The following is a 20896-nucleotide window of genomic DNA, read 5'->3' as shown; positions in this document are numbered from 1 at the left end:
AGCTGGCCTGTCTGTCACTGCCATCCTAGTGACCCCTGGCACAGTCTTTATTATGTTTCCTGCAAAACACTAGGCAACTGAACAGACTGGAGAAAAACTACTGGTGGACTTACTGGGGACTGTGGTGGAGAGAATAATGTGCAGCACAATGCAGGCCATCCTGATAATGACAGTGACAATGACCCTTCCACAACATCCTAGACAACCTGAGGACAACCTGAGGTTCCTCTCACTGCACTGCAACACTGAGAGAGGTGCACTCTTTCAAAAAAGCACATAAATGAAGACAGGCCAATTTCAACTTGGGCCGCATCCTTATCTTTTTGGTAGTCCTTTTAACTGAAGAGGGTGCATTATACAATTGAGAAAAAAAGCTTGCTCTGAAAGAAAAGCACATGTTCATGAATGAGCTGCCAGCTGAAGACAAGGAGGTAGGAATTATTTCTGCATTTGAATTGTGTAGGGTTAACAAATTGGGACAATACTGTACTTCTGGACAGAATTTACTAGTTTAAAATATATATATTTTTACAGAAAACAGCACAATTTTACAGGTATGTGGATGCAGGATCAAAGTTAGGTCACACCACTAGCACATTCCCACCAGGAAAAGGGGTGTTTTAATCTGTATTTAGGTCCTGCAGCCAGCAGTATGTCCTCCAATGATAATTGGAGGCTCTGAAGCATTGGGGGTGATGCATTCTCCAATCCTATCATTCTACTTGACTGGAGAAGAGCAGTGAAGGAGGTAAATGTTGGTCTGTTACTTTCTTCCCTTAGGCCATTGCTGTGTGCTAGGAGAGAAAGAGAGAGGACTGTAGCCGCCACAGACTTCATTAAGTGTTCGGCTTCCAGATCCATGTCATGTACTGTACATCAGAGGGGATCAGCAACCCAGCCTGAAAGTCAGATGACACTAAGCACATGTACACCCCCGCCCCCCCCTGGGGGACAGGTTTTAACTCTCCTTTCTTGCTTATGCAACGAATATCAGTTTGAAATAACCAACCTTCCAGGAGTCCCTGGCAGATGTATAGGAAGGTGCACCTAAAGGGGACTCGTTTGGCATGATTGGGAATAAGGACCTCTTTGATCTGAACTAAAGCAGTATTCTGTTATTGATTTGCTGTGTCACAGTTTGCCCACAAAAAACATTGTGTTTGAACATAAGGGTGTCCAAGGGTGTGTGACAGTTAGGTACGTACCTTCGGGACTCACGGTATTTTCATTTATTTTGAACAGACTTTATGTACAGTGTATGTATGTATGTATGTATGCATGTATGTATGTATGCATGTATGCATGTATGTATGTATGTATGTATGTATGTATGTATGTATGTATGTATGTATGTATGTATGTGTGTGTGTATATATATATATATATATATATATATATATATATATATATATATATATATATATATATATATATATATATATATATATATAATCCACAGTAATTTCCCTCTGGGTGGATAAAGCATCTTGAATATACACGTACAATATTTCCATACTGGCAATTGCTTCTGTGTATTTTATATATATGTGTATATAAATACATGTATATATCTTTTTTTTATATACAAACTTTATATACACATACAGTCTGTTCAAAATAAATGAAAAAAGATAATTGTACACTTGTTTCCTGTTGTACCGAACCCCTACCGAACCGTGATCCCTATATCGAGGTATGTATCGAAGCATGACGTGTGTGTACCGTTACACCTCTAATATATATATACTGTATATACATACACACATACAATATTTACATAATGGCAGTTGCATCTGTGATATTGCTGGTTCTGTCTGTTTTCATGTCAAGGGGCAGCTTATCAACAGCGGGGATAAGTTGTTGCACGGACGTCTTGTTCCTTGCGCCAGTGATTGGCATGTCGGGATGATGCCTTCTTATGTGCATTACAATGTTTGATGTATTGCCAATAGCCCCTCAGTGAAACAATGGGGGAAGACGGTCTTTATCCGGTCCACCACGCTTGCCATCTCCATTATATTGTACTGGGAAACCCAAGTGCTTTAAATAATAAGTTGAATAAGTTGTTGCACACATGTCTTTTTCAACTTATTTGCGTGATTTAAACGAAGCCAGCGACTCTTCTAACTCCACGCTCCCCCATTATTATTCTTCTGCTTCTGCTGCTGCTTCCATAATGTCAGTTACTGGCAGCTTTCAGGCTCATTACCGCCACCTGGATCGGCGTGAGGAATAAACTTTTTTTATATACTCACTCAAACGTATTTGTCAAGTGACTGCGTACACCACATCATTATGCCCTTACTGTGATGGCAGGAGACGAGTACAAATACTGTTACACCCCTCCTGTGGACAGATTAACAAAGCCTCTTGTGTCAGTACTATCTGAACATCTCTCTACAAAGGGCCTGCAATTAATTTGCCAACTCCTTTACTGGGAAAATCCTGAAGATTAGAAAAGCAGTCAGTGCATCAATATCAAGTCCTGGCCCAGTGCCGTGTCCAATCAAAAGCAATTTGGACAAAATTACACATTTTTACCCAATCAATTACAAAAACCTGGAGGATATCAATTGTCAATCAACTAAACTCACTCCCCTCATCCTTTTTGTCAGATGTTTCTAGACTTTGAAGACAATAGTAATCAAACCACTATTGAAAAAGAACAATCTGGACAAGTTGTTAATCCAAAATTACAGACCCACCTCAAATCTTCCTTTCACCAATAAGGTTATGGAAAAAGCTGTGTTTCAACTGTTTTTTCTTCTTAACTCTGACCAACTGCTTTGATGTCTTCCAGTCAGATATTTGTGTTCATCACAGCCCTGAGACCTTGTCAACGTGTTCAATGACATCCACATGAATACAGAATAGAGAAGGGGAAGAAGCACAGTGCTGGTATTATTGGACTTCAGCATAGCATTTGTCACCTAACATACACCCACTGACAAAGACAGACAATCATTCTCTCACCCAGCACACAACACCATGAGGAGGGGGAGGTTAGGCCACCATCTGTTGAATGTAAAGATGTTTAAGATGTGGTTAAAACTGAGGAGCAGGCAGTCTCGGGACATTTGAGACAGCCTCCTGGACATCCCGGACCACACAACCCCTCGGCTTCCATGAATGTGTGGATGAGTCATGTAAAAGGAGCAGGAAGAGGAGGCAAGGCCAGCTGGTACTGGTCTTTATAGACACCCATGTTCCCCACAGACCACCACAGGGCAGGAGGACCCCGGTCCACCAAGCCCAGGACCAGGCTGCACCCCAAGGAGTGAGATCCCCCCCGCTGCTTGAGCACAGTAGGGGGCAGGACATGGTACATGCAGTCTGCCATTCATACCCACAACAGAGAACATATAAGCTTGAGAATTAGTGAGAACACCCCCCCACCCGTCAGTCAGATGTGTCTGTAGGTGTTTTTAAATTAAAAATTACTTTCCCTGGATGAAGAATTCATGTTTAGCATGCCCAGGGCAGTGTAAATGTAATAGTTGTTACAGCCTTTCCAATCTCTGACATCAAGTTGGGGGCAGGGAAGAGAAAACAGGAGGTATTATTTACTGGTCCTGCATTACGGCCCTATAGTCCAGCTGTTTAGCTATAAAATGTATAGGAATCGTTCAGTTTGTGATACAAGCATGGAATTTGGTACACATATAGCCAAAGGTATCCCCAAAAGATATGGAAGTGGAGCCATCTTGAATTTTCAACATGGCGCCTATGGCAGCCATTTTTCAAAATGGATGCCAGAAACAACTGTTTTCTAATGAGTGATGGATATAATATGACACTATTGACAACATTTGTTGAATTCATTGATCTGATGTGCTTGGTAATGTATTTTTGGGATAATTGGATCTTTATAATTTCCAGCCTGGTTAGATATGGATGATCTCTGTGTCGAATTATACATTTTTTTCTTTTTTTTAAATATATTTTTATCCCAGTTTTTTTCCCCCATTTTTCCCCCATTTCATCACCCAGTGCTCCTACCTAGAGAGTCCTGGGCAACCCCTCTACCAACCCCAGAGGGCCCTGCACTGACCTCAGGTCTCCTCCTTAACCTGAGGAGTGAGAAGGCCGCATCTTTTCACCAGACAGGGTGGGGTTTCTCCAGCCGGACGTAGCGGAAGTGGAAGGATCACATTATTCCGGCCAGATCCTCCCCATCTCCCGGGGGCCAGAGCGGGCGACATAGAAGCAAATTTGAAGCTACTGGCAAAGGGTAATCGTAAATATGCTAAAGTTATCATCAATGTCGGAGTTAATGACTCCCGTCTTCGCCAGTCGGAAGTAACCAGAATGAATATTGTCTCGGTGTGTAACTACGCCAAAACCATGTCGGACTCCGTAGGTTTTTCTGGCCCCCTCCCCAATCTGACCAGCGATGACATGTTTAGTCGCATGCTCTCGCTCCGCCGCTGGTTGTCTCAGTGGTGTTCAGAAAACGACGTGGACTTTATTGACAACTGGGAGACATTCTGGGGAAAGCCCGGTCTGATTAGAAGGGACGGCATTCATCCCACCCGGGATGGTGCAGCTCTTATGTCTAGAAATCTGGCCAATGTTATTAGACACTCCCCCTGACAATGCAGGGTCCAGGCCAGGATGCAGAGCTGTAGTTTAACACACTTCTCTGCTGCTTCTCAAGGACCAACGCCTGCCAACAAAACTGTTGGATTGCATTATGTAATTAGCGACTCTAAAACTGTAGGATTACATGATATTGGCGACTCTGGCCAGGTGCCTAGCAAAATAGAAGTGGTTGCAGTTCCCCGCCCTCCAAATGTTCACCAGGTGCAGCGTTATAGAGGCGTTAACCAAGATAACCTTGTAAAAATTAAAACCAATGTACATTTGGTACCAATTACAGACCGAAAAATTAGATGCGGACTACTAAATATACGATCATTAAGCTCTAAGTCTCTGTTAGTAAATGATATAATTACAGAGAGCAGGAGTGATATTTTCTGCTTAACAGAAACATGGTTACAGGAGGAAGAGTATGTTAGTTTGAATGAATCAACTCCGCCCGGCTACTTTAATCATCACATTCCTAGAAGCACGGGCCGAGGCGGAGGAGTCGCAGCAATTTATAACTCCGGTCTCCAAACAAAAATTGAACCTAAGTGCAACTATAATACATTTGAAAGCCTCATGCTTGGTCTGAAATTTCCGAGCCGGAAATCAGAGAAGCCAGTTGTGTTAGTGGTAGTGTACCGGCCCCCTGCTGGTGCGTATCTGGAGTTTTTGTCTGAATTTTCAGATTTCCTTTCTGGATTATTGATCAGCACAGATAAATTCATCATAGTGGGTGATTTTAACATTCATATGGATGTTGAAAGCGATAATCTTAAATTAGCCTTCGATTCTCTTCTAGAATGAATGGGTATCTCACAAAAAGTGGATAAACCGACGCACTGTTTTAATCATACTCTCGATCTCGTTCTCACCTACGGTGTTGAAACTGATGGTCTGTTGGTGTCACCTGTAAACTCCCTTTTATCCGACCATTACTTAATAACGTTTGAATTTAATTTTGTTGATGTTGAAGTGCAAAATAGGAGGTATTATTTTAGCAGATGTTTGTCTGATGAAGTTATTGTTAAATTTAGGGAGGCCATTGCTTATCTTACGACAGTGCGAAATAGTGATGTAGTCGAGGCCAGTGACCTGGGTTCTACCTCTGCAGATGTTGATTTCCTTGCTAGTAACACTGCTGATTTGTTGCATTCAGCTTTAGATGAAGTTGCTCCTTTGAAAAGGAGGGTTTCTAGCCACAGGAGCTTAACTCCCTGGTATAATTCAGATATCCGCATGTTGAAACAAAACGTGCGTAAAATGGAAAGGAAGTGGTACTCTTGTAGGTCTGTAGACTCTCATCGTGAATGGAAAGATATTCTAATAGTATATAAAAAAGCCATTCGCAAAGCCAGAACAGCTTATTATTCAACGTTGATAGAGGATAACAAAAGTAACCCACGTTTTCTGTTCAGCACTGTAGCCAGGCTGACAAAGAGTCACAACTCTGTTGAGCCGTGCATTCCTGCAGCTCTCAGTAGTGAGGACTTTATGGGCTTCTTCAACAGTAAAATCGCGAGAATTAGAGAAGAAATCAACCAGCCGGTTGTAGGTGTTTCTTCAGCTTTAGCGACTTCCCTAGGCTCTGACTTGTCTCTAGACTGTTTTGATCCTATAGACCTCCCTGAGCTGACTTCACTCGTTAATAGAGCTAAGTCAACCACATGTATGTTAGACCCCATCCCGACTCGACTATTCAAACATATTTTTTCTCTTATTGGTACGACAATACTGGACCAAATTAACTTATCCCTAAGTTTAGGATATGTACCACAGGTTTTCAAAGTCGCAGTAATTAAACCTTTACTTAAAAAACCTTCTCTTGACCCAGACACCTTAGCTAATTATAGACCAATTTCCAACCTTCCATTTGTGTCTAAAATTCTGGAAAAGGCAGTTTCAAGCCAGGTATGTGACTATTTGTATAGAAATGATCTGTTTGAAGTCTTTCAGTCAGGGTTCAGAACGCATCATAGCACAGAGACAGCACTTGTTCGAGTCACGAATGTCCTCCTTATGGCCTCAGATAAGGGATTAGTGTCCATACTGGTTCTACTGGACCTCAGTGCTGCTTTTGACACTATAGATCATGGCATTTTACTGCACAGGTTAGAGCATGTTGTTGGGATTAAAGGGACAGCTCTATGTTGGTTTAAATCATACCTATCTGACAGGTTCCAGTTTGTTCATGTACATGAGGTTTCTTCAGAACAGTCAAGGGTCTGTTATGGTGTTCCGCAGGGTTCAGTGCTAGGGCCAATCTTGTTCAGTTTATACATGCAGCCGTTGGGAAGTATAATCCAGAATCACGGCATACACTTTCATTGTTATGCTGATGATACGCAGCTCTACTTGTCTATGAAGCCGGATGAAACAGAACCGTTAGTTAAACTTCAGGCATGTCTTAGGGACATCAAGGACTGGATGTCCAGAAATTTCCTGCTTCTAAATTCAGATAAAACAGAGGTTATCATTCTTGGTCCAGAGCATCTTAGGAAGGGATTAGATGGTGTTGCGATGGCTTCCAGTGCAACTGTGAGAAATCTTGGTGTTATTTTCGATCAGGATTTGTCGTTTAAACCATATGTCAATCAGGTTTGTAAAATAGCCTTTTTCCATCTCCGTAATATTGCAAAGATTAGGAAAATCCTCTCACAGAGTGATGCAGAAAAACTAGTTCATGCGTTTGTATCTTCTAGATTAGATTACTGTAATGTGTTGTTAGCAGGATGTCCAAGTAATTTGCTGAATAGGCTCCAGCTGATCCAAAATGCAGCAGCACGAGTACTGACAGGAATTAGCAGGAGAAACCACGTCTCTCCAGTGTTAGCGTCGCTCCATTGGTTACCCTTAAAATTCAGAATCCAATTTAAAATTTTATTACTTGCGTATAAAGCCCAAAACGGCTTAGCTCCGCATTATTTGCAAGACCTGATAGTGCCTTATGTTCCTGTCAGAGCTCTCCGTTCTCAGAGTGCAGGTTTACTCGTAGTTCCTAGAGTATCTAAATGTAGATTTGGAGGGCGGGCGTTCTGCTATCAGGCACCACTACTATGGAACCAACTTCCAATCTGGGTTAAGGAGGCTGACACCACCTCCACCTTTAAAACTAAACTTAAAACATTTCTGTTTAGTAAAGCCTATAGTTAGTGTTTAGTAAACCTCTAGCTGGTGTTGGTAAATCTCTAGGTAGTGTAAACTTTAGTGTGTCAGAGTCGCTCCTGTGGTTTCTTGTGCTGGCCCCCCCTTCTCCTCCCTTTTCTCTCTTTTGTCCATGTTGCAGCATCCTTTGCCGGACACCGGAACCTGCAGGTGGTCGTGGGTGGCTTGTAGCTTGCATTACGGAGCACAAGTCTTTCCCCGACCCTGCACCCCAACCTGGGACTTGCTGATTGGGCCGGAGCTTCGGGAGCTGCGTGCTGGCCTGCGGTCCCCACCCCTGGTCATCCCGTTGCTGGCCCCCCCTTCTCCTCCCTTTTCTCTCTTTTGTCCTGCAGGTGGTCGTGGGTGGCTTGTAGCTTGCATTACGGAGCACAAGTCTTTTCCTGACCCTGCACCCCAACCTGGGACTTGCTGATTGGGCCGGAGCTTCGGGAGCTGCGTGCTGGCCTGCGGTCCCCACCCCCGGTCATCCCGCTGCTGCTTCCACCTGCCTGCTGTGCTGTTGCCGTCCCTGACCCACCAGTCTGGCCCTCGGCAGGAGGGTCCCCCCTGATGAGCCTGGTCCTGCTCAAGGTTTCTTCCCTCCTAAAGGGGAGTTTTTCCTTGCCACTGTTTGGCTTAAGGTTTTTCTCCCACTAGGGGAGTTTTTACCTGCCATTGTTTGTGTAATAACTGCTCGGGGGTCATGTTCTGGGTATGGGTCTCTGTAAAGCGTCTAGAGACAACTCTGTTGTATTAGACGCTATATAAATAAAATTGAATTGAATTGAATCTCATCTGGCCAGAGGGGGCAGTAGAGCCCAGGACTGTTGCATGTTTTTGTGAGGGTAGCTCACATTATCTACCCAAGGGAACACGGGGAGAACATGCAAACTCCACACAGAAAGGCCCTTTCTCCAACCCCACCCAGGGTGTGGGGGCACTGAAGTCATGGGGGAACTTCAGCGCCCACAGCTTCCCCGGCGGGAATCGAACCCAGGACCTTCTTGCTGTGAGACGGCTGCACTACCAGCTGTGCCACCGTGCCCCCGCAACTGTAGAATTTCTAAGACGATTTGTTATATCTTATAACGGCTAGTCTGAATACCAGTGCTGACCCATCTTGTCTGGCATCCTCTATATAAAGTACCAACTCAGCAAACACAACACCAGAGGTTGATGCTGCATGTCCCTGACCATGATATTCAAGACCTTCTAATTTAGCTTTTCTTGCACGGTTATAGAGACCTATAAGGCATCTGGCGTGTTATGTTACTTCCAGGTCCATCATGTCCCCAGCACTAAGTCGCCCAAGTAATTCAGTGTCTTGGATTAGTGTAGCAGCAGCACGCACCCGATTGTCCAATTGAAATGTTGCAGCCTCACGAAGGCCTTTATTTCCAGCAGGGTGTCTGCAGAAGAAACAGATATCCTGTCTCATTTCAGGAGTCCGACTTGGTTGGGACCTACTGTGTTTGCATTCTAATTGTTGATCAGCACTTTCACTGCATGTTCGCTTTTTTGCTCTTTGCAACTTGGTTTCGTTGTACTTCAGCCTGTATGTATTATGGTATTGAGCCTTGTTCGCAACCATGACTGCTTCTATAACATGACCCTCATCCAGTCTTCCAATTTGAAATGTTGAAGGGAGCTGGCCAAGTTCACTAAACTGTCTTAAATGCTCTGCAAGTGAAGTGTATCCACTCTCCTTGTCTGCTCGGAAAATTCTGCAAATGACATCTCAATGCCTCTGTTGTGTGTTCTTGGCAAATGATACAGACCTTCCAGTCTTGATTGTGCAAGAAGTTGATGGTCCTTGACCATCATAATTCACAAGTTGAAATTTTTTTGACATTTTCTCAACTAAAAAGGTAATGATTGCAGTAAACTTTAAGGCCGAGGGATTATCCTTTTACCGCCGTTTACTACTAGAGAAACACATTCTTGTATGGGATACAACTAGGTTCGGACAAGAAAATTGCCTCTCAAACACATTGACCGTTGTTGGAGTGGCGCGTATTTCATTTCATTTCATGTCGCCATTCGAGCCCTTCTGTAAAAATCAGCGGATCAAAGAGAAGGAAAGTGGATAGTGAGTGCAGAGTATTTAATCCCTCCAGAAGATGGCACAGAATATGCTGGTGTTGTTTGGCTCAACCTACGTGTGTGAGCAGACTTTCAGCGTCAGGTAGGCCCTTGAAATACGGAATTATTTCACAATTATCCCATGCACGTCTGTCACACACGCACACACACTTGCACACACATGAACAACAAACTAACACTGATGAACAAAATAAAGGACAGGATATATTAAAGACAGCAACATGTGTTGGTGCGCTCTCTGCCTGCCCTGCAGACACCCCATCCCGTTGCCTAGTTAAGCCTAAATTATGGTTCCGCGTAAAATGGACGCAGAGCCTACGCCGTAGGGTACACGGCGACACGCAACGTACGCCGTAGGCTCTGCGTTGGTCTAACACGGAACCATAAATCAGCCTTTACCTCTCACTGCTGCTCACTGCACCGACAAGCGCGGCTTTAAACAAAAAAAAAGTCAAGTCAAGATGTCTCCAGAGGCTCCAGACACCCCACCTCGTCCTAAAAGAGGAAACAGACACCCCACCTCGTCCTGGGGTGTCTGGAGGAAACAGAGGTCTCCCGGAGGTGTGTAAGACAGCATGCTGCAGGGGAGCCTCCACAAACGTAATATAACATGCCAGAGGAGCCAGGCATCTGTTGCACAGTTCCTCATACCTGAAACATCCCCTGTGCTTGATATGGTGTGATATGGGACATATATTATGCTCTTATTTATTGGTCATAATATACAGGTGAAGGTCGGAAAATTAGAATATATTGCTAAACTTATTTCGTTTCAGTAAATTCAACTAAAGGTGAAACAAATATATTATTTCCCATTACATGCAAAGTGAGATATTTCAAGCCTTTATTTGTTATAATTTTGATGATTATGGCCCACAGCTTATGAAAACCCCAAATAAAAAATCTCAAAAAATGTGAATATTTTATTAAATCAATAAAGAATTAAATAATCAAAATTATAACAAATAGTTCCGTGGAGCTCACGAAGTTAGCTGCTCCTCATCACTGAACTTTGAGCAGACCTGTTCGGAGTTCCATACCACAGTTCTGAAAGACAAGGAGCTGCTTGTCTTTTGTCGTTTTGTCATTTAATTAAGGTGCAGTTCTGTTTAACTGCCCAATGCAGGCAGACTTTGTTTAATTTACGATGACCATGCGCAGGTTCAGGCTGTCTGTACAGTCATGAAAGTTCAATGCTATTACAGCATTTTTTCATATAAAATATGTACATTTTAGACGTTATTTCACAATTATCCCATGCACGTCTGTCACACACATTTTAGACGTTTTGGGAATGTCCCTTTTTTTAGCGCTCGCGAAAATCGCTGAAATCGGGACGTTCCTTATTTCTATTTCTGAAAGGTGGCAACCCTAGCGTCAGGAACTTTAACAAAGCCCGTCACAGATCCCAGTTACTGACAAACATCTCACATCTATCCTGAGCTCTGCCACAACAAAACTCCAGACTTTGATGCACTGGCAAAAACACTGTTCCCACTGAAATTTACGGAAGCGTATTGCATTCACTTGAGAAAAAAAAAAACTGCTCTGTTTTTCTGAATTAACGAGATAATTATCTCAGAATTCTGAGAAAAGTTTTAATTAAAAAAAATATATTTTTTTTTTCGGAATTCTGAGATAATTAACTCGTTATTTCAGAAAAACAGAGCAGTTTTTTTTTCTCAAGTGAAAGCAATACGCTTCCATAGAAATTAGTCAGTTTTTCTGCTGTTATGAAAAAATGTATAGGCTATGCAAATTTCGAAAGTGCATCTTTTAATTAAAGTGCATTTACACACAGCAGCGGTACGGTGGCTTCATTAACACACCGCATATCGCTCTTAATTTCAATTTCTAGTTTCTGCTGCAGGTAGGATATTTACTACAGCCTATGTGTGTGTGCTTAGGGACGGACACGTGTACTGTTTGTGCGTGAAGGTGAGGGCATCCGTGGCGTGGTTGTAGAGCGCGCAGTCAGGATAATTCATCCATGATTTTGCGGGGTTTAACACAATTACACAATTGAGCTTGAATATTTCATTGAGTAATAGTATGTTTTGAATGTTGAAAGTGATTCCATTCCTTTGGTAATAAATGTTGATTTCTTTAACTTTGTACCTTCGATTGAAACGTATTAAAAACAGAAGTAATCTCCAGGTTTGATAAATCACAGTGCGTATGCTTTTAATCTATTTGCATTTTTTTCCTCAGTATTGTGCAAAATAGTGTGTAAACGTCATATCTTGCATATTCCTTGAGACAAACGTATTAATTAATAAGGGCTATTTTGCATATTTGAAAGACAGTTGTGGCAGGGTGCAGGATTGGGGCGTGCTCTGCAGGGGAGAGAGGGAGTGCGGGGGAGTGGCGCACAGGTGACGCGGCTGGAACAGCTGACGGTACACAGGTGTGTCTAATCTAATCTGTGTATTTCAGTAGGGTGTGGGCTCTGGAGACGGGAGAAGGACGGAAGCAGACCAGAGGGGACGAGCAGCTCGGCTGACGAGGCCTCTGAGTGTGTGTGCAACGAAAAAGTAATAAAAGTCCTGCAACGATCCCGGTGTCCGCTGCCTTTGTGACCCCCCGTAGCACACACATTGCTACAACAGTCCTCAGTGCAAATCTGTTAATAAATCGGGTTGTACATTTATTTGCGTGTCATTACTGTGCTAGGAGGTTTGCACAAGCTACATGTAATGCTTTAGTATATCCAGCCCAAACACTGCATCCAAATGCTCCTGGTCCGGCCCCTCTGTCAAATTTTAGAACCCATTGTGGCCAGTGAGTTAAAAAGTTTGCCCACCCCTGGATTAGACACCAAGATCATCCATATCAGACATTCACACAAATGATGGCTGCCATCTTTAAAAAATGACATCTTGAGCACTGTCACATACAAATCAAATACCCCAAAAACCAAACACCCATATAAAGATAAAAATATAAGAATATAGAAATAAAAGGTAGGAATGAAAATAAAAAATAAATAAATAAAAAGTGCAGTGCCATAAGAAGAATTATATGAATAGAAAAAGTTATTGCACTGTCCTGGTTATTGCACTGTGTCACGGAGTGGTAGGATGAGGACCCAGATGCAGGAGAGCGAGAGGCAGGAGTTCAGCAAAAAGGGTTTATTTTACAAAAACCAAAAACCAAAAGCGCTGCTTGGCGGGATCAAAAGTAACACAAAACAGGGAACCAAAAAACTTGAGCAAAAACTTGGCAGGACACATCGAGGGAGGAAACAGGACGGAACCACAAGGAGCAAGGGAAAGACAAGACCAGATATAGGCTGAATCCCAATCTCCACCCTTACAGACTCACACACTTACGTGTGCGCCCCCCGACTTGCGTAAGGGTTCAGGGCTGTCCCATTCCTAAAGTCGTTAAGGGTTCAGGGCTGTCCCATTCCTAAAGTCGTTAAGTGCGCGAGGGCTCCCGGCAGACATTAGAGCCCTTACTGCTCACTTACCGTAAGTCAGCATCTCAGCAGACTTTTGAAAAGGGAATTACCCACAGTTCATTGCGTTGTGACATGAAAGGAGGTTACCAGGGAGAATGTAAACAAAACAGGGGACGAAGGAAAAGAATTCATGTGCAACTGCGAGACGAAAGAAGTTCACCTGTAAGTATAAATACATAGCCCACTGGTGATTTAAATTCAGAAACTGTTGTCCCGTGATGATTTTTCAACGGCCCTATTATTTCCTTTACAAATAGGGAGTGACCAACAAACGGAGGGAAGAAAACCAAAAAAAGGACAAATGAAGTTTTGGACTTTCTTCAAGACTAAAGACAGGAAAAGAGGCTGAGGGAGCTGGATGTAAAGGAAGAGGAGAGGGAAAGGAAGAGGGATGACCAGTTATCTAATTTATTGACATTTTTGGGAAGATGGTGGACACAATGTAGTTTTCTTCATCATTTTTTTATTCATAATTTGAGGTTCCATTTCTTTTGTTTTCATTTTATATTAGACAAATCCTCAGTTTACCTGGTGTTGAATAAACAAGACTTACTTTTCTTTAACAGCTGCAGGCCTGTAAAAACTCCGACCAATTCCTGCCTTACGGTGCGACCTGGATGCGTCCTCACTAGGGATGGGAATTGATAAGATTTTTTCGATTCCGAATCCATTTTCGATTCTGCTTAACTATTCGATTCTTTATCGATTCTCTTATCAATTCTCATTTGGAAAAAAGGAAAAGAAACAAATTTAGTATCAACTTTGTTTTAATAAAACAAAGTTGATACTAAAATTTTTTCTTTGTTTCAATTTATTTGTTTCTCTGATCTTTTTTGTTCAAAGATATAAAACTTTTATATCTTTGAACAAAAAAATATAAGTGAGGTCTTAAGATGCCCCCAGCCTTGGGCTCCTCGATGGTGCCAGGGGGGTCCCCACAAAATGATTTGTAATATACAGTAAAATATGTATTTGATATAAAATAATAATAATAATAAAATAAATATTCTTCTGTAGAAATTAACTAAAAACAATAATTTATTTTGTAGCAATTGAACAAGAATGTCCAGTAACATGTTCAACACCACAAACTTAGTCACTGCTGATAACATTCATCTATTCTGGCCTGATACTCTTCCCTGCCTTGATGAAAGGAGAATCTAGTGGTAGATGCTCTTTAACTTCTCCATAGATGAGCTGACGAGCTGCAGCTGTGTCAGAGCACGCTCCGCTGTCCGCCGGAGCGCCCGGCACGTCCGCGTGGCCGAGAGCGCAGCTCTGCTAAAGCATGAATTATGGTTCCGCGTTAAATCGACGCAGAGCCCTCAGCGTAGGGTACGCGGCGACGCGCGCCGTACGGTGCGTGTAGCCGCGAACCCTATGCTGTATGCTCTGCGTCGATTTAACGACGCAGATAAATCAGCCTTACCACACGCCGGCTGACTCCGCGCTCCCAGCGCATCAGCCGGCCGAGTCCTAACAGTTTCCCCCCTTTGGTAAAATGTCCACATTGCAAGAATTGTCGCCCTGTTGTCATCCTTTTTGGTAAAATGTAACCAAACTTTCGAGCGTTTATGCCACTTTGTCCCCGTGTTTTCCTGCTGGGCGCGAATGCGCATGTTGCGCAACGTGCTTGGTGATGTCATTCGCGCCCACTGGAATCGATAAGGGAATCGTTTGCGAAAAAGGCAAACGATTCCAAGGAATTGAAACACTGGGAACCGGTTCTCAACAAGACTCGGTTCTCGATTCCCATCCCTAGTCCTCACCCCTCTTCCCCCTCTCCTCCTTGCGCGCACGTGTCACCCGTTGCCGCAAATCTTCCAACACTCCTCAGCAGAAATTTTTCGACAAAACGGCAAGATATAAATCTACACTTTTTACACAGAATGGAGAAAACACAATAGGTTTCGAAATATCTAGCTCCCATTGGTCGTTTATATCGTTGAAAGAAAATAGAGGTTATAGTGGGCTACGTGAAAAGGAGTTCTTTGTATCTGCACTCGATTGCTCTTCCTCAACGACCCGGATGTCTGGCACAGTAACTCCAGTAAATTGAAATTGAATTGCAAGGGGGCATTGCTGCTTTGGTCCTCCGTCGCTGGGCGGGGGCCGAGTGCCCCTGCGGATGTGGGGACTCCATGACCCTTGGGGTGTCCGCCGGGGTGGCCCCGGGGGGGGTGGGGCCGGGTCCGGGGATCGGGCCTCCCCTGACCTGGGGGTGCACGGCCGGGCGCGGCAGCCGGGTGGCACCATTCCCAGGTGTCTATGTCTTATGTTGTCAGTATGAATGGGGGGATGTTGGGCCGTTTCCCCCTCTGTCTGGGGGCTCCGGCGGTGCCGGGGGCGCCCGTGGAGGTACGGTGGGGCCCTGGCCCGGCTCGGAGGGCCGGCCCCCGTCTACTGGATGGCCGGTGGGGGAACGCGGGTGTCTTACTAGGGCCGGCTTTGCTGGTCCTGCTTCCTGGCTTCGGCCTCCGCTCCCCCTCCTTCCCCCCCTACACGATTCATACGCACATAGGCTAAGGGGCGGAGTCCGGGTCGTGGGGGGCATTGTCCCGCGTGGCCCGGCACTCCCCGCCTCACGGTTTTAACAGCAAAGTAGACACTGCACATTCAACACTTAATAAATACATTTGACAAGGACACGTAGTTCGGGAGGGGGGGGGGGGGTGGTCGGTGTCAAATCGATACTTGGCCCTCCCCCTCCCTGTTTTTATGGCATTAATCACATGCACTCAACACCAGGGGCGGGAGGGGGTCCCATATCACCCGCGTTCCCTCGCCGGCCTGGGATAGGTAGGTCGGGATCCCCGGGCCTGGCGGGGCTCGCCGTGCAGCCTGGGGTGCCTTCTGGCGGTTCTGGACCCCCCTGGGGAGGGGGAAACGGTGCGTGATTGTGTGTCTGTGTCGGTGAGAATGCGGTGTGGAAGGGTCCTGCCATGGAGGATTTGAGCCTCCATTGGCAGGACAACAAAACTTAATAATTTATCAATATTATATTATACAAAGATGGTTATTATTATTAGGGCCCGAGCACCTTCAGTGCGAAGGCCCTATTGTATTTGCAGGAATTTTTATTAGGGCCCGAGCACCTTCAGTGCGAAGGCCCTATTGTATTTGCAGGAATTTTTATTATTATTATTATTAGGGCCCGAGCACCTTCAGTGCGAAGGCCCTATTGTATCTGAAGGAATTTTTTTTTTTCTTTTTCTTCTGACAAAAGGAAGGCCTTTTTGCCCCCCTAAAAGTGCCCAAAAAGTCACCAAATTTTGCATGCAAGTCAGGCCTGGCGAAAAATTTGATATTTAATGGTTTACATTAAACATTGCGTGGCAAAATGGCTCAACAGCGCCCCCCGGAAAACTTTGAGACTCAAGCCCCACAATACGGTTTGACGTACATGCACGAAAATCGCTACACACCTGTATCAGTAAACAACTTAAAGAAAAGTCTCAATTCAATTCAATTCAATTTTATTTATATAGCGACTAATACAACAGATGTTGTCTCTAGACGCTTTCCAGAGATCCAGAACATGAACATAAACATAAACATAAACATAAACATAAACATAAACCCCCGAGCAATTATTATATAAACAATGGCAGGTAAAAACTCCCTTAGTGGGAGAAAAGCCTTAAGCCAAACAGTGGCAAGGAAAAACTCCCCTTTAGGAGGGAAGAAACCTTGAGCAGGACCAGGCTCATAAGGGGGGACCCTCCTGCCGAAGGCCAGACTGGGGGAGTCAGGGACGTCGACAGCACACAGCAGGCAGGTGGAAGCAGCAGCGGGATGACCAGAGGTGGGGGGGGGGGGGGGGGCGTCAGCAGCACACAACAGTCATGTGGAAGCAGCAGCGGGATGACCAGAGGGGGGGGGGGGTGTCAGCAGCACACAACAGTCATGTGGAAGCAGCAGCGGGATGACCAGAGGGGGGGGGGGTGCAGGCAGGCGGAAGCAGCAACAGCAGACATCCACGTAGGCAGGTGGAAGAAGCAATGGGATGACCAGAGGGGGGGGAGGGCCGGGAACACAGGCCAGAACGCAGCTCCTGAGGCTCCGGCCTGCAAACATACACAAAAGAGAAAAAAGGGGGGCCGGCACAAGAAACTACAGGAACAATGGACAAAAATGATAGCTATGAGATATTTATAATAAATAAAAATGGTAATGGAGAAGAGAGGCAGGGAAAAGGAGAGGAGAAGAAGGGTGAGAGGCACCGCCCAGCGGATCATGTTGGTGCCCCCCTGCAGCATAAGCCTATAGCAGCATATCTACCGCGAAGCTATATTTGAGACTAACTATTATAGTTTTGTTCTATAGCTGCGACAATGACTACTGACTCTAACACACTAAAGTTTACACTACCTAGAGATTTACCAACACCAGCTAGAGGTTTACTTAACACTAACTATAAGCTTTACTAAACAGAAAGGTTTTAAGTTTAGTTTTAAAGGTGGAGGTGGTGTCAGCCTCCTTAACCCAGATTGGAAGTTGGTTCCAAAGTAATGGTGCCTGATAGCAGAACGCCCGCCCTCCAAATCTACATTTAGATACTCTAGGAACTACGAGTAAACCTGCACCCTGGGAGCGGAGAGCTCGGCCAGGAACATAAGGCACTATCAAATCTTGTAAATACTGCGGAGCTAAGCCGTTTTGGGCTTTATATGCAAGTAATAAAATTTTAAATTGAATTCTGAATTTTACAGGTAGCCAATGGAGCGACGCTAACACTGGAGAGACGTGGTCTCTCCTGCTAATTCCTGTCAGTACTCGTGCTGCTGCATTTTGGATCAGCTGGAGCCTATTCAGCAAATTACTTGGACATCCTGCTAACAACACATTACAGTAATCCAGTCTAGAAGATACAAACGCATGAACTAGTTTCTCTGCATCCCTCTGCGAGAGGATTTTCCTAATTTTTGCAATATTACGGAGATGGAAAAACGCTATTTTACAAACCTGATTAACATATGGTTTAAACGACAAATCCTGATCGAAAACAACACCAAGGTTTCTCATAGTTGCACTGGAAGCCATCGCAACACCATCTAATCCCTTCCTAAGATGCTCTGGACCAAGAATGATAACCTCTGTTTTATCTGAATTTAGAAGCAAGAAATTTCTGGACATCCAGTCCTTGATGTCCCTAAGACATGCCTGAAGTTTAACTAACGGTTCTGTTTCATCCGGCTTCATAGACAAGTAGAGCTGCGTATCATCAGCATAACAATGAAAGTGTATGCCGTGATTCTGGATTATACTTCCCAACGGCTGCATGTATAAACTGAACAAGACTGGCCCTAGCACTGAACCCTGTGGAACACCATAACAGACCCTTGACTGTTCTGAAGAAACCTCATGTACATGAACAAACTGGAACCTGTCAGATAGATATGATTTAAACCAACGTAGAGCTGTCCCTTTAATCCCAACAACATGCTCTAACCTGTGCAGTAAAATGCCATGATCAACAGTGTCAAAAGCAGCACTGAGGTCCAGTAAAACCAATATGGACACTAATCCCTTATCTGAGGCCATAAGAAGGTCATTCGTTACTCGAACCAGTGCTGTCTCTGTGCTATGATGCATTCTGAACCCTGACTGAAAGACTTCAAACAGATCATTTCTATACAAATAGTCACATAACTGGCTTGAAACTGCCTTTTCCAGAATTTTAGATACAAATGGAAGGTTAGAAATTGGCCTATAATTAGCTAAGGTGTCTGGGTCAAGGGAAGGTTTTTTAAGTAAAGGTTTAATTACTGCCACTTTGAAAACCTGTGGTACATATCCTAAGCTTAGGGATAGGTTGATTTGGTCCAGTATTGTCACACCAATAAGAGAAAAAACATTTTTGAATAGTCGAGTCGGGATGGGGTCTAACATACATGTGGTTGACTTAGCTCTATTAACGAGTGAGGTCAGCTCAGGGAGGTCTATAGGATCAAAACAGTCTAGAGACAAGTCAGAGCCTAGGGAAGTCGCTAAAGCTGAAGAAACGCCCACAACCGGCTGGTTGATTTCTTCTCTAATTCTCGTGATTTTACTGTTAAAGAAGCTCATAAAGTCCTCACTACTGAGAGCTGCAGGAATACACGGCTCCACAGAGCTGTGACTCTTTGTCAGCCTGGCTACAGTGCTGAACAGAAAACGTGGGTTACTTTTGTTATCCTCTATCAACGTTGAATAATAAGCTGTTCTTGCTTTGCGAATGGCTTTTTTATATACTATTAGAATATCTTTCCATTCACGATAAGAGTCTACAGACCTACAAGAGTACCACTTCCTTTCCATTTTACGCACGCTTTGTTTCAACATGCGAATATCTGAATTGTACCAGGGAGTTAAGCTCCTGTGGCTAGAAACCCTCCTTTTCAAAGGAGCAACTTCATCTAAAGCTGAGTGCAACAGATCAGCAGTGTTACTAACAAGAAAATCAACATCAGAGGTAGAACCCAGGTCACTGGCCTCTATTGCTTCAGTAGAGGCTTCACTATTTTCCACTGTCGCAAGACGAGCAACGGTCTCCTTAAATTTAGCAATAGCTTCATCAGACAAACATCTGCTAAAATAATACCTCCTGCCCTGCACTTCAACATCAACAACATTCAATTCCAACGTTATTAAATAATGGTCGGATAAAAGGGAGTTAACAGGTGACACCAACAGACCATCAGTTTCAACACCGTAGGTGAGAACGAGATCGAGAGTATGACCAAAACAATGCGTCGGCCCGTCCACTTTTTGTGAGATACCCATTGATTCTAGAAGAGAATTGAAAGCTAATTTAAGATTATCGCTTTCAACATCCATATGAATATTAAAATCACCCACTATGATGAATTTATCTGTACTGATCAATAATCCAGAAAGGAAATCTGAAAATTCAGACAAAAACTCTAGATAAGCGCCAGCAGGGGGCCGGTACACTACCACTAACACAACTGGCTTCTCTGATTTCCAGCTCGGAAATTTCAGACTAAGCGTGAGGCTTTCAAATGTATTATAATTGCACTTAGGTTCAATTTTTGTTTGGAGACTGGAGTTATAAATTGCTGCGACTCCTCCGCCCCGGCCCGTGTTTCTAGGAATGTGATGATTAAAGTAGCCGGGCGGAGTTGATTCATTCAAACTAACATACTCTTCATCCTGTAACCATGTTTCTGTTAAGCAGAAAACATCACTCCTGCTCTCTGTGATTATATCGTTTACTAACAGAGACTTGGAGCTTAATGATCGTATATTTAGTAGTCCGCATCTAATTTTTCGGTCTCTTATTGGTACCAAATGTGCATTGGTTTTAATTTTTACAAGATTATTTTGGTTAACGCCTCTATAACGCCGCACCTGGTGAACTAGTGGAGGGCGGGGAACTGCAACTACTTCTATTTTGCTAGGCACCTGGTTAGAGTTACCAGTTACATCATGTAATCTTATAGTTTTGTTGGCAGGCGTTGGTCCTCGAGAAGCAGCAGAGAAGTGTGTTAAACTACAGCTCTGCATCCTGGCCTGGACCCTGCGATGTCAGGGAGAGGGTCTAATGAAACAGGCCAAATTACTAGAGACAAGAGCAGCACCATCCCGGGTGGGATG

This window comes from Cololabis saira, chromosome 2 (genome assembly GCF_033807715.1).
Source record: "Cololabis saira isolate AMF1-May2022 chromosome 2, fColSai1.1, whole genome shotgun sequence".
NCBI lineage: Eukaryota > Metazoa > Chordata > Actinopteri > Beloniformes > Belonidae > Cololabis > Cololabis saira.
The sequence above is the reverse complement of the archived record's forward strand: the minus strand, read 5'-3'. Positions refer to the sequence as shown.